Source organism: Herpailurus yagouaroundi, unplaced genomic scaffold, assembly GCF_014898765.1.
Source record: "Herpailurus yagouaroundi ecotype Mexico unplaced genomic scaffold, PumYag 183, whole genome shotgun sequence".
Taxonomy (NCBI): domain Eukaryota; kingdom Metazoa; phylum Chordata; class Mammalia; order Carnivora; family Felidae; genus Herpailurus; species Herpailurus yagouaroundi.
Window position 1 is genome coordinate 14,585,036 of NW_024412414.1, and position 19,635 is coordinate 14,604,670.

Sequence of the window (19,635 nt, forward strand, 5' to 3'; positions counted from 1 at the left end):
GAAGCCACAAAGGATAAAACATCTTGGATTGCCTTTCATGGAACACCAGAAATTTAGAACATTGATTGAACTGTATAAATATTAAAGGTTCTTTGCCACCTCCTTAATGTTACAGCTTTATTCATTGTGAGGTGTAGAAAGTAAGAGGGAAGAATGAAATCAAGATAGCCTATATAAAAAACAGTGGTCAGATCTGGTAGTATATAAACTCACTGTAAAAATAAGCATAAGGGAAATTCATCAAGAGCTATACAGGAGAATACAAATGACCGATGGCTGGTTCAGTCAGGGATCACTGCAGGGAAACAAAACCATCCATGTACTGAGCAGGTCTCAGGTAATCTATGACTTCTAAGTTGTTCAGCTCTCCTCTTCCAACACACAATGCTCAGCCTCTCTATTCTGCCCACTGATAAGATTTCCTGAACTGAAAGAAACACCAAGAGAGAAATAAAAGTCATGCGTTCTTGGTTCTCAAAGGCACGAGTTAAGTCCTAAGTTCATTCCCTGAAAATGAATTCATCCAGCCTCATGTGCCTCTCTTGTACTGTGCTTTGCCATAAACGCCTCACATCCATTTTTGATACTGAAAAGCAGCATATTTCATGAAATATGCGATAAGTTCACACATCTGAGATTAGAATTTGGCTGATTGTCCTTTCAAATGCTAAATAAAAACCAGGTTGATTGCTATAGCACTTTGTCACAGATACCAAACGGAATCCATATATCACAAATGGAACTAGGGCATACTCACGCCAGATTCGCTAAATATACAAATTAATTTTTCAAGAAATAGATTTCTGTAAAATACCAATAAAACGGGTGTCTTTCATAGTGTTAGAATCTCTTCTGTAACATAATTGGCATAAATTATTTGAAAAATAGTTCCAATGGCATGATCTAAATGTTCTAAATAACATTTTTAATGTTTTTAATAGTACCGAACTTTTCATCTGAAATCAACCTTGTATAAAATATTTATAAGATAACACGTAAAGTGTGTAAAAGTCTCTATCTTCTGTTCTTGCCCTTTGTTAACTCTCTACAGAGTGACATAAACAATAGCAGTGCATAAAATGTGAGATAGATGCTACTGTGCACAAAAATTACATTGCGTCTAATTAAACTTGGAAGAAAAAAATAAAATGAAAGACAATGCATTTATGGCATGACAGTAAATTGTTGTAGCAATCATGAAATCATTGATATTAACATTCTTCCCAAAATTAAATTTAAAATAAATTGAATGGTTGTCTTGGTAACTTTTGGGGGGGGGGTAAATAGTTTTTTGAGAAGTTGACATACACAGTTCCTTTTTGTGTTCCAAGACTTAAAAAAGACTTGTAAGAACACGAAGAGTGGATTGATGTTCAAAATCTTAGCAGGCAAACTTTTCCTATTCAAGATTTGTCAAATCAAAGAATATCACTAGAGTATCTGATATGCCTTTCTAGAAAAGTTATGACCTATCAGCAGTTATTCAAATAGGGTTGAAAGTGGTCTTTACCTGATTGGATAATATAAATCTTGAGATGATAGTAGAAAAACGATGGGGGAGGAGAAATAAATCCTTCAGTGATCCCATAAATCATGTAAAAGAGCCTTCAGCTCCTATGTATCAGGGTTAAATTTATACATTTTAGCACACTTTAATATAATGTGTGGACAGAGATGAATATGGCATTGAGAGTTGATTTATATGAGTTTTAGAAGTTTCTATAAAACTAATTTTGTATTTCCTTATAATTTAGTATCACACATCTATTTGGAATGAGTATTTAATGGGAAGCTTTAATTAATATTTAAATTATAAATGTAAACAAAATATGGAGACTTTCAAACACTCACCATCTTCTGAATAAAATTTTGCCAGTTCTTTTGGGTTTAATATATTTTTCTAAAAATAAATCAAGAATTAATGTCAAGGTATTTCTGAAAGCAATATATCTATACGTCAAGGACAGTATGACACTCATTAATCCATAATCAAAGTAAAAATACAAAAGAGAACACACTATTTCCCATTTGGCATTAATTAGATTAATCAAGTACTTAGAAAGTAGTGGGGAAAAAATACTTAAACTGAAGCTAAACATCTGTTTGTCCAAGTTACGGATGAGGTTGGGTCAGACATTCTGAAAGGCTTCAGGATTCTATGATTCTAAAGTATCAAAAGGATAATGATAAGGATCAAGGAGTACTGAGTCTCCAGAAAGAAAAGTTTAATAAAAACTCACTGTAAACAATTTTAAATATACAATTCCATACATGAACTATATCATGATGAAGTAGCTACTGTTCTTGCCTACCATAATTGCTGGGCCTTAACCTGTCACACCAAAGGCTGCTTAATATGAACACCTGTGATTCTCTACCTAAAGTCTTTATCTAGCTGTGGAGTATACTTGCCCTGGGTGGAGGGCAAGCCATAAGTACTTGAGAGTTAGAGCCCATGAAAGCAGCTTTCAGCAAATGATGAAAGGGAGCTGGTGGATACATACCCTAGGATCCTCACACCTCGGCTGGGGGAACTTCGAGCTGTACTCTGTCTCCCAGGGTTCTCCAGTATGACAGCTCCAGTAAGTCACTGTGGTATATATCTTGATCATACTACACTATGGACTAGCTTACCCTTTTTCCCTGTCTCAATTCCCTGCTTCCTACTGCTATTCCAATGATCACCTCCCAAATTACTTGTGTAAGACGACCCTTTGGGGATGGCTTCTGGAGAAACCCAAATTCTGGGCACAAATTAACTCTAAAATGAATCAAATAACTTTATATGTGATTAGTTAAGTGAGACGAATATTGGGGGAAAAAAGCGATGTCTTAGTTATTGACTAAGAAGACATTTTATAATGCGTGAATAAAATATGTGAATGACCACACACGATAGGCATTGTAGCAGCGTTTCTCAGCCTTGTCGCTTCTGACACGCTGACATGGACAGTTCTTTGTCGTGGACAGTGTACTGTACATTGTATGATTTTTAGCAGCATCCTAGCCTCTACTCACTATATTCTCCATCCTGCTGTGACAACCAAAACTCTCTCTAGACACTGAAAAATGGTGGTGGTGGGGGTCATCTCCCATTATCCCCTTCCAAGAACCACTAGATTATAGAAAAAAAACTTCATTTAACAAGTTCAATAAAATTCACTCATTAAACTATCACATACAGAATATTATGTAACAGGCATTGTGTTAGTAAATGATTAAAAAACACATGTAAGTTCCTGATTTCAGAGTTTATATTCTAGTCAGAGGAAAAGAATTAAAACCACCTATTACCTCACAGTGAGAAATTTTCCAAAATTCAGAGGCATTTTCCAATGGAGGCTATAGAATGAATGAATAATTTCTTCCAAAATATATGTATGTGTGTGTGTAGATATATACATATATCTACACACACATATATATCCATGGTGTGAGTGTATGTCTGCAAATTGTGTATGATTTTAATTCTGATGAGGCAAAAGACTGTTAACTTTCACAGTGTAAGTTCTGCATGGTGGGAGTGAAGGATGAGATATCCTTGGTTTTTGTTTCATGCCTTCTGTGCTGAAATACTGTGAGAGATTGAGCACATTTCGCTTTCTCTCACTATTGCAATTTTGTTCTTTTTCTTTCCTCCTTTCAGGAATATGGCGCATAACTTCTACCTACCTTCTCCCCCAAGTTTTTGTTGTTGTTGTTGTTGTTGTTGTTGCTGTTAAATAACATGCACGTTTCTGTTGAACAAATTCAAATGATCATAACTGCAAAAATTCAAGAAGCAGTGGCAGGTAAATTTTCTTACTTTTTAGTCCACTTTTCTCAGAATTGCTATAATATTTTCTCTCCTAGTCTCATGTAACTCCTTTTTTATGAGTCATATAAAGTTGTCGTCACCATGACCTAGTATGACAGTTGTATGAGGCACACTGGGTTCCCCCAATATCTCTTTGTGCTCATCAGTCCTGCAGGTGTGGAAGGCCTTATCCTGGGATCACTTGAGTCTCTGTACCTGAGGACTTCCTCTTCCCCTGTTGACCTGTGGATGGGACTTATGAAAAGTGACAACTGTAGCACATTAATGCCTCCATAGCAGCTCTAGGCCAATGATGGATGAAAGCTGGAAAATAACTATCCAAGCTTCTGACGTGTTTCCCACACTCTTTTCCAGAATTTTCCAGGGGTAGTGAGCCACTGTGTACCCTATTTCCTTCCCTTCCCTTCCCTTCCCTTCCCTTCCCTTCCCTTCCCTTCCCTTCCCTTCCCTTCCCTTCCCTTCCCTTTCCTTTCCTTTCCTTCCCTGTCTCAATCCCTCACACCCCTATGATACTCTCTAGTGTCCATTCATCCTATGATACACTTTTGGATGGGTTGAAAGAAAGATCACCACTTTTTGGAGTTTATAATCTAATGTGAATGGTGGAAATCATTACTAATGTGCACATGATTATTAATGTATAAAATATCACTATTCTCTTAGACACTACATAGGATCTTCTGTTAAAGGGAGAGGTGCAGGCTAGGGATATGAAATTACGGTATCGGCATACTTGCTCCATATTGATTGATTTTTTTTTATTCTTGCAGGGGTAGGAGAAGGTAATGCTATAACAGTATTAAATAATATCTTTTGGTATTTTACCTTTTAATGGCTTGATTATTTTTTAATGCCATACTGCTGTCTTGAAAGTCAGAGTTCTGATAATCAGTTCTCAGGGAAGCATGTAAGAAAAAATGTAATTTGTTCAGCAGAGGCATAATCCTTACTCACACTCTGATCAGAAGAAAGCCACATCAGTACAGAATATCATCACACCGATCATTTCGATGACACACAGAAGCACCTGGTATATTTGGAGTGACTGCTTTTTTGTATGAACTCACACCTGACATGAAGGTTAAAACACTGGTTGGTACACCAACAAGTAGAAAACATAATTTGGGCAGTTACAGCAGAGAACAACTGTGTACGTTTGAAGTAAAAGACTCATCAAAGTCCAGGCCTACCATTTAAAATTTCACAGTTGAATGTTTTCATTTTGTCCAGGTTTTCAAAACCCATATTGTATGTGATTTACATGGTGCTATTTTGCTGTTTTCAAATCTATGCAAATATAGTGGTGGGTGTAATAAATTCTTAATACATAATTTTAAACCATTTTGTGCTCCTTTTAGCTAATGTGTTAAAAGATAAAATGTGCATATAAATGTGTTTGTGAGAAAGGTGCTGTTAAGTAAAGAAACATTCACTAAAGGAATAATGTTGCAATTGGGAGATAATAATTTCCAATATGCTTTCTTTCACTGAAAATAAATATTACATGACAGTACTGAATTGATGACAGTACCGAATATGCTGCTTTGAACTAATAAGTACTTTATTTACATAAAGAAACGTGGTTTTAGAGCTGTAGTTTTTGTTCTGTTTTGTTTTCTTTCTTATTTTGTTTCTTTCTTGCCAAGGTACTTCTCAGAAGGATGTTAAGTGTATGAACTAAAACACAAGGGATTATAAAAGATACAAATGAAACAAAGTATTCTGAAATACAATTATCCAAATATTATTAGGACATATTTGTGACAGAGCAATGTATGCTCTTGAATACCAATAAGATAACACGATCTAGCAGTGGGTTTAACAACAACTATAATTTCAAAGTAAAGATGAGCAATACTTCAAGACATCTGCAGAAAGGGTAATAGGACTACAAAATGTGTACCTTCTATTAGCGATGGAGTATAGGTTCTAATACTGCTGTGGTTTGTTGCCTACATTCATAATTAAAGAACATTCTGGAAATAAAGATACAATTTTGTATATATTACTAATCAAATTCACAAACCTCCTAGGTTCTGTTTGAAAGTAATAATATGACATTGGTTGACAGTGTTATGACAGTGTTAAGAGAACCCTGACAGTATATGACAGTGTTAAAGAACCCTGAGGAAGGGTGCCTGGGTGGCTCAGTCAGTTGAGCGTCCGACCTCCGGTCAGGTCATGATCTCATGGTTCATGGGTTCGAGTCCATCATCGGGCTCTGTGCTGACAGCTCGGAGCCTGCAGCGCCTGCTTCGGATTCTGTGTCTCCCTCTCTCTCTGCCCCTTCCCTGCTTGCTCTCTCTCTCTCTCTCTCTCTCTCTCAAAAATAAACATTAAAAAAAAAAAAAGAACCCTGAAGATCTGCTAACCCAAACTTGTTTTCACAAAGAAATGACTGGAAGAATACACAAAATCAGTTTTCATTTTTTACATTAGTAATAATTCAAATGGAAATGCAAATCAATACAAATTAATAAAATAGTCTAACAGCACAGGAGTTGTAAAGAATATGGTAAGCTGGAGCACAAAGGCTCTTTCTGAAAGAAATTGTATACGCATGCCAAAAAAAAAAGTCTTAAAGTCCAAGTTGGGGCCACCAATTTGTGACCTCTGATAAAATGTGTAAAACCAAAAGACAGTTTTAAATATTTTATATTTTTGAAAGCTGGTAGCAAGTGTTATCTTCTGTCTTTATCACCCACACATATCGCTCTAGGTAAGCAGAAAATATTATCGCTGTTTCACAGGAGGAAAATACATGAAGAACAATCTCTGCCACATATCCAGTTAGAAAACCTAGACATAATAGCAAGTATTCTACTTTCCTCTAGAGAATAAATAATTCCCGAGACCCTGTGTTGGTAAGACATTTTTAGAAAAGAGAAGAGAAAAGAAGAGAAGGGAAGAGATCAAATTTTGTGTAGAGTAGGAGCAAACAGTAAAACTTAACTTGCAAATGAATGCATAAGATAATAAGTCCCTGTGTGCTGAGTTGTCTACTCTGTGCATTGTGCTCAATTCCTGACTGGTATATATTCCTAGCCTTCATAACGATTCTGCAGAGTAGGCCTTGGCATCAATATGAGACACCCAGACTTGTATGAGACAAGAAAAGGAGTTCAATTATGGAAATCCCAAAGTGCTCACTGTCACCATACAGGCAAAACATCATCATAACTGTTCTCTCCCGCTCTCACTTCCATATGGGCCTAAGCTAAATCTTCTAAAACCAATGCTAAGACAGAAATAATAATTTAATCAGAATATTACTACCTCAGTCTTGGTAATTAAACATGCCACAAAACCTTTTGGCCTCTGTATCTGTTGACTTTAAGAATGTCAACTTGTACAGTACAGGTTATTTTTACCCAACGGATTTTTAAAATTGAAATTATGAAATCCATACTTTATGGAAGAGAGAAGCAAAAATATGGCAAAACTCAATTTCATATAAAATGTTTTATCATTATTTAGCCGATTGGAAATAAAATTAAAATCGATTTATCTAAGCATCAATATCAAGTAAGTATTAAAATCTTTAATTCTCTTAATGCACTATTGGGAAACTTGATGCTATTTTCACTCTTTTATGGAAACAAATGTATATTGATAACATAGTTAATATATCATGTTGAATTGTCTTCACATTACATAGCTTTTCATTTTTTTCAATTTTCAAATAGTTAAAATTAATGCTTTATTACATTCTATTGTCATTTAAATTCAAATTTTAATGATATATATTTTATTTGTGTTTGAAACTTCATAAATGAAAGTAGAAAACAAAATAAATTAATATTTACAACGAAAACCCTGGGAAGTGTTAAATTTAAATGTTTATGTCACTGCAGATAAAAGACATTTTTCTTTTATCTATACATCTTCTAATTTTCCACGAAAGCTTGTATTACTGTCATAATAAAAATTAAGCTTGTGTTAAAAAAATATGTTAGAATTTCTTGCACACTTTCTTATTGTGCCCACAGAAAAATCATAGTTTTTTATTTTCCATAAGTGGAAAAAAGTTGTGCAGGACAATGGACCAGGGTGAAAGTAACTGAGATTTCACACAACGTGGTAGAGAAAGGCCTCTGTGACACGGTGACATCTGAGAAGCAACGGAACAAGAAACAGAGCCGTACAGGAAGCAGAGGGTTGGAAGAGGCATCTGGGCGAGAGAACAGAAGTTGTCAGAGAGGACGCATGCTTTCAAATAATATTTATCAGCACGTGTTATGTATGTATGTTATGTTTTTCACTGCTGTGAATGTACCAAACAACCAAAAGACATGATTCCTACCCTCCAGGAATTTTAACTTGAGTCAGGTGAGAAGTGTGAGAAACAGAAAAGAACTACAAAACAATTCAAAGTAATTTATCTTATTTAAAAAACAGTCCATATCAATTAAAACCCGTCATCTATTCCACTTAATTTAGGGTATTAAAGATAGATTTTATATTTAGATGATACTAAAGCTTGCAATATATTCTCCTATAATTAAAAGCCATTGGCTGTTTGCATTTAAGTCTTTTTTAATGAGTCAGGATTAAGAGTCTATGCTTTGTCCATAGTTTTAATTTTTAAAACTACATTATATTTCCTTCCATGGTAATACAAAAATAGATCCTCTAACCGTAAATTACTTTTGACAAATCTTTCGGCAAACTCTAAAACATCAAAGCAACAAAGATGCAGGAGATTTAACATTTACAAAATGTTCTTTGGATCTTTTCAGATACTGCCATTATCTCTAAATTTTTAAATGTATTCTTTTAATAAATATTTTGCTGTTTTGCATTATGATGCCATGGCACTCCAGTTAACTTGATACCTATTCCTTTGTGTATGAACAGTTTCAATCATGTGCCAAATTTATTTCTGCTGCAAGTAAAGATCTATCCTTTTACGGACACATCTGTTAGATGGAATGTTTAGTTGATCAAAATGTATCCTGGAGAGCGTAATAGTATAATATTAAAGGGGCATGATGTCAAGCCAGTCCAGAAAAAGACCACATAAATATTAGACTAAAAAAGAACTTTGACTTGGGAGAAAGAAGAGAATAATTATTGGATTACTAAACATTTGTAAACCGATGGAATAAAAAGGTTAATAAACACCTTGTCGGAAATAAGTAGGTTCAATCCAGATCCCTTTCAAGTGGATAACTGATACACTCAGGTGTCCCTCCAACAGGAAATAATTGAAAGCGTATTGACAACTATGGGATAAGCCTTTTGAATAAAATGTCTACAGTGAAAATCTATTAAGTTTCACATATTCATTCAACAAATACTTCAGGCATGAGGCTAGGAAAGACAATTATAAGTAGATTAGACATTATCTCTGCCCTCAAAAGGCCTATAATTTAGTAAGGTTATAATCAAGGAAGAACATTATTATAAGAATGCTCACTTTAGCAGCACACACACTAAAACTGGAATGATAGAGAGAAGATTACTATGGTCCCTGAGCAGGGACGATAGGCAAATTTGTGAACTGTTCACTATTTTAAAAAACTTGGCTCTAAAAAAGTGTTATAGAAATTAATATTAAAGGGCTTTGACATATATATGTATATATATATAAAATGCATATATATATATATATATACACACACACACACACACATACATAACACGATGTAGGATGCATTTTATGCTCTTCACAAGAAATCTGCTTTAATATAAATACACAGGTTAAAGGTCAAAGAATGGAAATAAATTTACCATCCAAACACTAATTAGAAAGGAAAATGTGAGGATGGCTATAATAAATAAGACTCGAAATAATACTTGTTGGTAAGGATGTGGAGAAACTGGAACCTTCATAGATTGTTGGAATGGGAAATGAGGCAGCTACTTTGGAAAACAGTGTAGCAATTTCTCATAAAGTTAAATACAGAGTCACCACATGACCCAGCCATTCGGTTCCTAAGTATATGCCAAACAGAAATGGAAACATTTGTACATGAAATGCAGAAGTATATTATTCATGAAGACCAAAAAGTGGAAACAGCCCAAAAGTCCACCAATAGATAAATGGATAAATCAATGTGGCATATCCAAATGGGGTAGGCAGAATAAAGGCCTCCCAATATGACCATGTCCTAATCCCTGGAACCTGTGAGTATGTTTCTTTACCTGGCAAAAGGGGCTTTCCGAAGATGTGTAAGTTAAGGGCTTTGAGACGGAAGGTTACCCTGAAAGATCAAGGTGTCCAGTGTAATCACAAAGCTCCTTAAAACTTGAGGAAGGAGACCGAAGAGTCAGTCACAGTAATTCCATGTGAGAACTCCACCTGCTTTTGTTGGCTTTGAAAATGGAGAGAGAGAGAGGGCCATAAAGCAAGGACCAGGGGACCAGGGGACATCTTGTTCCTTGGAACAAACAAGGAAATGAATTCTCCTCAGCTTCCAGACAGGAATGCAGCTTAGCCATCATCTTGATTTTAACAAAGTGAGGCTCATACTGAATTTCTAATCTGTAGAACTGATAGACAATACATTTATGTTGATTCAGGCCACTAAATCTGTTACATCAGCAATAGGAAACAAATATGCTATTCACTGGAATATCACCAAACTATGAAAATAAATAGGCATTGGTACCTGTTACACCATGGATGAAGATTGAAAACACTATGCTAAGTGAAATAAGCCAGTCACAAAGACCACATATTGTATGATTCTACTTATATGAAATGTCCAGAGTAAGCAAATTTATAGAAACAGAAAGTAGACTAGCAGTTGCTTAAAGTGAGTGTGGGGGTCTAGCAAGGACAGGGTTCACTGCTAATAAATAAATACAGGGATTCTTTGGGTAAACAGAGCCTTCTCCAATTAGATTATGGTATTGGCTTCACAACCCTATGTGTGAATGAATATACTAAAAAAAGCACTTTAAATGGATGAGCTGTATGATGTCTGAATTACATCTAATACTGTTTTCAACACAGAAAACAAAATGAACATTGGAGTGACTCTATTTAATATTAAACAAAGTTGACTTCAGAACAAAAACATTACCAGAGACAAAGAGGGACATTTTATAACAATAAATGGGCAGGTTACCAAGAAAACACAGCCATCCCAACTGCTGCATCAACAGAGTTTCAAATTACATGAAGCAAAAACTGATTGAAAAATAAAAGTAGTCAAATCCAGAATTGTAGCTGACGATTTCAAGTCTCCTCTCTACCTGCTAGGTCCGTTTGCTGAAAAGACCCGAAAGCAATGAAACTCTAGTAGAAAAAAAAAAAAAAAAAAAAGCAAAAACAAAAACAAAAACAAACACAAACACAAACAAAAACAAAACACACACACGGCTAGCACTGAGATCTTGATTTCAAAATACCATCTCCAATAAAGGGAACCAGGGCTCCTTGAAAAAAATGGCTGATTCTGGGGCTGGGACATGAAAAGTAAAAGACAAACGTAGAGTGCCAGACTGCAAGAAAGCATTCAAAGATTCATGGGGACATATCAAAACGACACTGGAGTCAGCTTGAAAAGACTACCACTGGCCTAGTGTGAGATGGTAGAGGCAAATAAATCATTATAGTGATGAGTTACAACCCACGTAACAAAATAGGAATCCATGAGTCCATACTAATAAAAATAAATGTGAGAAAGTATCTCTTCATGAAATACTTATTAATTATAAGCAGTATCTCGTGAGAAAACTAAATGAATAGATAAGAAAGAAAAACTCTTCCTTAGGACAGAATTCCACTAATAAAGAGACACAAAATAAATTAGAAAATCACTATTTGGCAACCACTATAGTAAGCATTTTTCAGGCAAGGACCACAAATAGAGGTTAAAACTAGCAGGCAAGACTCTAAAAGTATCTCTTTATGAAGCACTTATTAATTATAAACAGTGAATTAATAACTTTATAGTAAAGAAAAATGGTAGTTGCCACCTTAGCCAAGTGACGTCAAAGTTAATAAATATCACCAGTAACTGGCCCAACTTGACAACGTCTGCCTACTGGCAGGATGTGCTGAGGACACATCTGTGGTATTTCTGCCAACAATGCATGGCCTGAATCAAATCCTGAGGAAACATCAAACTGTGGGATTTTCAGAAAAATACTCAGCCTGTACTTTCCAAAAACATGATTGATGCAAAAGACAAAGGAACGAGAAAATGTTGCAGAAAACGCACATGAAAAAGACAGGAAAACTAAATGCAATGTGTGATCCTGGATTGGATCCTTGACCAGCGATAAATAAATAAATAAAAGCACGCTTTGACATTAAGGGCATTAATGAGACAATAAAATTTGAATAAGGACTACAGACTGAAATATTGTGTTAATATTGTCCTAGTGTTAATTTCTAGATTTTCATAACTATCTGTGATTATGTAAGAAAATGTCTCTGTTTTGGGAGCACCAGGGTGACTCAGGCGGTTAAGTGTCTGACTCTTGATTTCAGCTCAAGTCATGATTTCACAGTCATGAAATCTAGGCTAGCAACAGGCTCCACACTGGGCATGGAGCCTGCTTAAGATTCTCTCTCCCTCTCCCTTTGCCCCTCCCCCTCCCCCATGTGCATGCTCTCTCTCTCCAAATGAATGTTACTATTTTTTTTTTAATTTTTTTTTCAACGTTTTTATTTATTTTTGGGACAGAGAGAGACAGAGCATGAACGGGGGAGGGGCAGAGAGAGAGGGAGACACAGAATCGGAAACAGGCTCCAGGCTGTGAGCCATCAGCCCAGAGCCCGACGGGGCTCGAACTCACGGACCGCGAGATCGTGACCTGGCTGAAGTCGGATGCTTAACCGACTGCGCCACCCAGGCGCCCCTGAATGTTACTATTTTTAAGAAACACATGCTGGGGACACCTGGATGGCTTAGTCGGTTAAGCCCCTAACTTCGGCTTGGGTCATGATCTCGAGGTCTGTGGGTTCAAGCCCTGTTTCGGGCTCTGTGCTGACAGCTCAGAGCCCAGAGCCTGCTTTGGATTCTGTGTCTCCCTCTCTCTGCCCCTCCCCCACTCATGCTTGCTCTCTTTCTCTCAAAAATAAACATCAAAAAAAAAAAAAAAAAGACATGCTAAAGTATATACAGATTATAAAAGCTGTGGACAGGGTGCTGAAGAAGTGTATGAGAGGGACAACTAAACAAGCTTGGTACACGATGGAGAAGTTCCCACAGGAACAGCTAACTTAACGGCTTTACTTTTCTATCACTATTGTAACAAATTACCACAAACTTGATGGCTCCAAACAACCTAAATTTATTATCTTAAGTTTTGGAGATCAGAAGTCCAAAATGGGACTAAAATCAAGATGATATAAGGGCTGTGTTCCTTCTGGGGGCTTAGGGCAGAGTCCATATCCTTGCGTTTCTAATCCCTAGGGATCAGTCACTTTCATTGGCACTTGGCTCCAGACTTCCATCTTCAAAGTCAGCAATGGCTGGTTGACTCTTTCTCAAGTTGAATCACACTGACACTAACTCATCTTTTGTCTCCCGCTTTCAATTTTAAGGATGATGATTACTTTGAGCCCATCTTGAGGTCAGATGGTTACAATCTGAATTCCATTTAGAATCTCAATTTCCCATTTGCCATGTAACAATCGAGTTGTAGGTTCCAGGGATTAAGGTGTGGACATCTTATGTTGGCCATTATTCTGCCCATCACAAAAAGCCTAGTTTTCCTTCAGTAGCAGGTATGATACTGTTACTTATTACAAAAAAAAATGAGTAATATTGGCTTAGCAGTTAAGGAATGTATATGGTTTATGTAACTGTAAGTGCAAAAGAAGGAGCTGGACTTTCGATAGGCTTGATAATTTCAAATGACTGGTTTCTGCCAATCTCTTTACTCTGCTGTTTTCAGCACTGATGTCACCCCTCTCATGATTCCAACATGGTAGTTAATAGATCTCATAGATACAAAATCATTCCTTCATATCAGTAGTAGAGAGGGTGTTTTTGTCCCAGAAACTTGAGCACACATCCAAAGGTTCACTTTGGTTGGATCAGATTAGAATTCACTGCACCTTCCACTGCACCAATTCTGTGGCCAGAGGAATGTCCCAGGTCCCAGAGGTAGAATCAGTTTCCCCAGAACAAACAGGATCCCAAATGGAAAATTCTTGAGAAGAGAATAAGGAGGAAAGGACTGAGGGGGATAGCCAACAACTGTCCATCCTATCTTCACATACCAATCTCATATCCAGGATTATAATCTTTTATTAATTGAATTATGAATAACCTAGAATATTTTAGAAGTGCTGAATTTCACCCAATCACATCAAGTAAAGCAACGCAAATTAAAGGAAATATATGGACACTGGTGTCATATTGTTACTGAACTGCAATCAGGCACCATCGTCTGTTCCACTCTAACGCTAGCTCAGTCTTCTATATTAATGAGGAAACAAGAAGTCTCCAGTTGGTTCTTGAATGCAACAAGGGGACAGATGGACAATTTTGCTTAACATAAACATATTTCTGCCTTATTTTCCACAGCAAATATTTTGTCTGAATTGAATTTTTAAAAAAATTTTTAATGTTTATTTATCTTTGAGAGAGAAAGAGAGAGAGCAGAGAGAGAGGGAGACACAGAATCTGAAGCAGGCTCCAGGCTCTGAGCTGTCAGCTCAGAGCCTGACGCAGGGCTCAAACTCATGAACTATGAGATCATGACCTGAGCCGAAGTCGGAAGCTTAACCGACTGAGCCACCCAGGCGCCCCAGTCTGAAGTGAATTTTTAACTTCAATTTTAAATCCTGAAAATTTTTGTTACTTTTTCTTTTACATTTTTTATTTCTGTGATTCCCACAGGCTTCATTCCCTTATGACATTTGTTTACAGCAATGTTTCCACTTGCATGATTTGCCAGCACAGATACTGGTTGACTTATTTATTCAAGTCTTAATTTCTTAAACCACTTAAAAATTATTGAGGTACGACTGACATACACTATTATATTAGTTTCAGGTGTAAAACATGGTGATTTGACATCTGTATACATTACAAAATGGTCACCACAAGTCTAGTTACCATATGGCAGTTTACAAAGTTAATACAATGTCAATGACCATGTTCCCCATGCTGTACATTACTTTCCCATGACTTACTTATTCTATAACTAGAAATTTATATTTCTTAATCCCCTTCACCCATTTTGCTTCCCATTATTCCGGCAGCCACGGATGTGTTTGTTTTTTGTGTCCATGACTCTGGGTTTTGTTTTGTTTTGTTTGTTTAGATTACACACATAAGTGCGATATGTGTGATAGATGTGATAAAATGTCTTTCTCTGTTTGACTTACTTCATTTAGCATAATATTCTCCAGGTTCATCCATGTTGTCACAAATGGCAAAATTTCATTAGTTTTTATGGCTGAGCAATATTCCATTGTATGAATATAACATCTCTTCACTATCTGTTTATCCATCAATGGACAATTAGGTTGTTTTCACCTTTTGGCTACTGTGAATCTATTTACTTTGAAGAATCCTCAAGTAATTGATCCGTCCATACTGTTCAGGTTTTACAGTTGATTTTGGTGACAGAGATAGGAGGGCGTATCCTCACTCCATATTATCCACAACCAGAAACCGATGAGAAGTTTCATTTTAAAATCTAAGAAAGTGACTCATTAGGAATATAATAGAAATTGTACTTTGGTGTTTGACTTGAAAGGTGGCATCCAGTCAAATGTGTCTCCCACTTGTACCACCAGCTAGAGCCTCTTTATTTAAATTAAAATATTTCCACCTATAGACATCCTGTTTGAAGATGCAGACAATCTTGGAAAGAGTAATACAAAAATTTTAATACAATTTTAGTCGTTGATATCTTAAAATGACTTAGTTTATGGGTTCTTTCTTCTTTACAATCAGTTAAAAAGTAAGGCACTGAGAGGCTTATGAATAAATAGCAACTCAAGATACAAAAACTCCTGTCCTCTCCCTCTACTTACTACCTCCCATTATCCTTGAATAACATTGATTAACTTTATTTTATTTGAGATACTTACATATTACCACAAGAATCTTTGTGAAAAGGATATTTCTATCAATAGGAGTACCTTAATTCCAATCACCATGTTAGGGAACCCAGAGCAACTTTTAGATTCCTTTTAGGATTTATTTAAATTAGGCACAAAAAATAATTGTAAGCCAGAAATTTTCCACAGATGTTCCCTGATCATTCTGAATTGGAGATTACATTCATAGGACTGTGGAATTGACCATCCCAGTAAATGCAGTCTAGTTACTAGGGAGTAGTCAATCCAATTACCTTAGACTTAAGTAGTTTAAATTAAGCCTCTCCTGATGTGGGGAAGGTTTCAATTGCTAATAGGATAATTGCACCTGATTTCAAAGTACAGACTGTAGTTTTCTTTTTTTAAGAACTCATTTTTGGAAATAGAGCAGTTCCCTCAGTGGAAGGATGATTAAAAAAAAAAAAAAAAAAAAAAAAAAAAACACCACCACCACAACTGACTTTTCCCTCAGCCTCAAATTTACTGCCACATCTCATACTGAAATAATAATAAGCAGACCTGTCTTTTTCCTTCTTTAACTTTCGTGTGTTCCCATACTGTCTTACTGTATTATGATTATATTAGCAATTAGAAAAGGAGGAATTGGCGCCACTTCTACTTATTACCATCAACCTATTAATTTACATTGGAAACTCCCTCTACGCTTTGACATTCTGTGCTATTCTGTGTTGAGTCATCTGAGATTTGAGAGAGAACTCTAATTATCAAATTAATTCTGAAAGAAGGAAGCTTTTGCCCTTCCCATTTCTTCAGGTGAGACCTACTAACAGATGTTCTTTTATGTTACACACATACATCCGTTTTCCACTTTGGGGTGTGGAGGGACGCATGACTTATCTGCTTTGTATGATGCAAATGGAAGTGAGCATTTGGAAAAATGGTCTCACGGATTGCTTTGTACTTACTTTCTTAACCTTTTAAATTTTAATAGAAAGTAACCTTTTCCTCAATTTATGTTTAATTAAATCTCTCCCACTCTTCAAAGAAAACCATTTTTTTGTTTCCATAAGGTAAACTTGAGGTTGCTATTGAACACTTCTCCGTCAATAGCTCTTTAATATTCTTGTATCAATCAGCAAATATGACAGATAAAGTTGCATTTATTGCAAGAATGCTTATTAATTCTGTGTTTATAGTGAAAATGACTATGTCTCAAAAAACAGCATTTTAGGGGCACCAGGGTGGCTCAGCTGGTTAAGCGTCCCACTCGATTTCGACTCGGGTCATGACCTCAGCCTTCATGGGATCAAGCCCTGTGTCAGCTCTGCACTAACAGCATGGAGCCTGCTTGGGAGTCTCTCTCTCTCTCTCTCTCTCTCTCTCTCTCTCTCTCTCTCTCTCTGGCCCTCCCCAGTTTATGCACTCGTGCACATACTTTCTCTCTCTCTCTCAAAATAGTAAAACAAAACAAAAGATATAATACTGTAAATTTAATTTATTTTCAGGTTAAAAGTCTATATTTATTTAGATTTCATGTGAATATATACACTAGACCGTAGTTTAAGAGGGATAAGAGTAGTTTCACAGCTGTAACTTTTAAAAATGTGATACATTAATTTTCAACAGCATCTGCAATTTGGGTAAAAGACTGCAATGCAGGAAACCAAAGTTATTTGCTACGCTGGTTGTAACACTCCAGCTCTTTAAGGAATCACGATCTGCCTCTTATTTCAGATGTGTATCATTACAAAACTTGCACAACACACCTGCTTCTGCTCAGAAAATATTTTGATGATCTACAATTTTATTGGTGCTAAAATGTTAGAATATTTTTACTGCAATAAATACAATTATCTAATGGTATTCCTTCTAAAGAACAAAGCAGGTATCTAAATGTTCTTATGATTTGGGGCTAACAATACAAACCGAGCTACCATATCACATTTGTGATAACTATTCTTTAGTCCTCAGTAATTATTTCATGCCCTCTGCCAAACTCTATGCTTTCATACTAACTTCTAATTAAAAATAATTAAGAAAATTTTAGGTATCTTTTGCTCTGCAATGGAAACAAATCTACCATACCAATTAGGTCATATGAAATGACTGATTCATTCAACAAATATTAACTGAGCTCCTACTGTGTCTCAAACTCTGTCTTAGGTGATTAAAATGTACCCATGAACAGTTCAAACAAATATCACTGCCCTTTTGAGGGTTATACTTTAACATGGGAATTAAATCCATGAGAAATATAATCAATAAGCAAATTACCTAGGGTAAAAGATGATGAGTACTATATATAAAAGAAAAAAAAAAAAAAAGCAGAATGAGAGGACCAGGAGTTTGCAGTGGGGTGGGAGCAAATGTTTTGGGATAAAATAGATGGTCAGGATGGATGATTCAGGACAGACTGGAGGATGGTGACGAAGTTAGCCTTGTAGATTCTGGGGAAGAGCATTCCAGTCACAGAGATGGTTGAGATAAAGCTAAGGAATAGCAGAGGAGGACAAGAGACAGCATTTTATTTAAGGACAAGCAAGGGAGAGAAACTGCAGATGCTTTGGGGGTTCAAATGAGGAGGAGGGGGCTTGAATGCTGTGTATAAGTTGCAAACTCCCCTCATTTCAAGTCTTAGGACGACATGACTTTCAAAACCTCAGCTTTTAAAAAGTTCTCCATCGATCTTTGGTAATCAAATATTATAACTGATTACTTAGATCATGCTACATTATTGTTTAGCTTATTAAACAAAATAAAATTGGGTAAGACTTCATCATTAAAAATAATGAATCAAATACGTTCTGTCCCAGGGCGCCTGGGTGGCTCAGTTGGTTAAGAGACTGACTTTGGCTCAGGTCATGATCTCACAGTCTGTGGATTCGAGCCCCACGTCAGGCTCTGTGCTGACAGCTCAGAGTCTGAATCCTGCTTCGGATTCTGTGTCTCCCTCTCTCTCTCCCCTCTCCTACTTGTGCTCTGTCTCTGTCTCTCTCTGTCTCTCTCTCAAAAATAAATAAACATTAAAAAATAAGAAAAAATACATTCTGTCCCTATTTTTGTGTGGGTGTGGGGGTAGGGGGGAAGACCTCTGTCTGCAACAATCCTCCCATTTTGATTCCAACACCTTATTCTGACAGGTTGCTGCCCTGGATGAGAAGGCTCTGAGGGTAAATCAATGTCTTTTGAGTTTTATAATTGAGAAGATGTTACCAAAAGTTGGATCCTAACATTAGCAATCATCATAGAAACAAACAGTACATCAGATGCCTTCCTCTCATTTCCACTGAAAAGAAAGGGAGGAAATCAGGAAAGAAGGAAGGTAGAGGGAAGAGTGTGGTGAGAATCCTATATGATAGTTGAACAAACTGGATATAAAACACAATATGGTCTAAAATTTTGACAGGTTTTGCGCACCATCTCAACACGGAAATCAGATCTACTGGGGAAAAAAACATGAAATAAGCAACTGTAAAAACACATTTGCATCTCCCACAGTACAATTAAATGGTCACAGTGTACTGGAAACTATGCAGACATTAAGATGAAATGCCTCTGGCAATATTCAGGCAACAGAGGGAAGTTTAATTGGTGATACATTTAAAAAGCATAACACACTGAGCCTACCTGGTTCAAAGTAAAACCTTTTGTTTTCCAGTGCAGAAATGACCCAATCAGCTATTTGTTTCTTACCATAAATGCCAATATACTTCATAAAAAGCCAAGCTTACCCAGGTTAGTATAATTTGGGAGTTTAATAATTGTTAGTTCTCTTCATCAGGCCTAGGAAGAAATCTACTGACTTGATTTAAAAATTTTTATAAACCTCCAGATTGCA

General features: G+C 36.3%; 1 non-coding gene across 1 annotated transcript; it reads left to right on the plus strand.

The window, feature by feature from the left end:
- The first annotated feature begins 9,228 nt into the window (after positions 1-9,228).
- Positions 9,229-9,335, plus strand: LOC121041403 (U6 spliceosomal RNA). The gene has a single exon (XR_005795723.1). It is a non-coding gene; the product is annotated as a U6 spliceosomal RNA (small nuclear RNA).
- Positions 9,336-19,635: the final 10,300 nt, after the last annotated feature.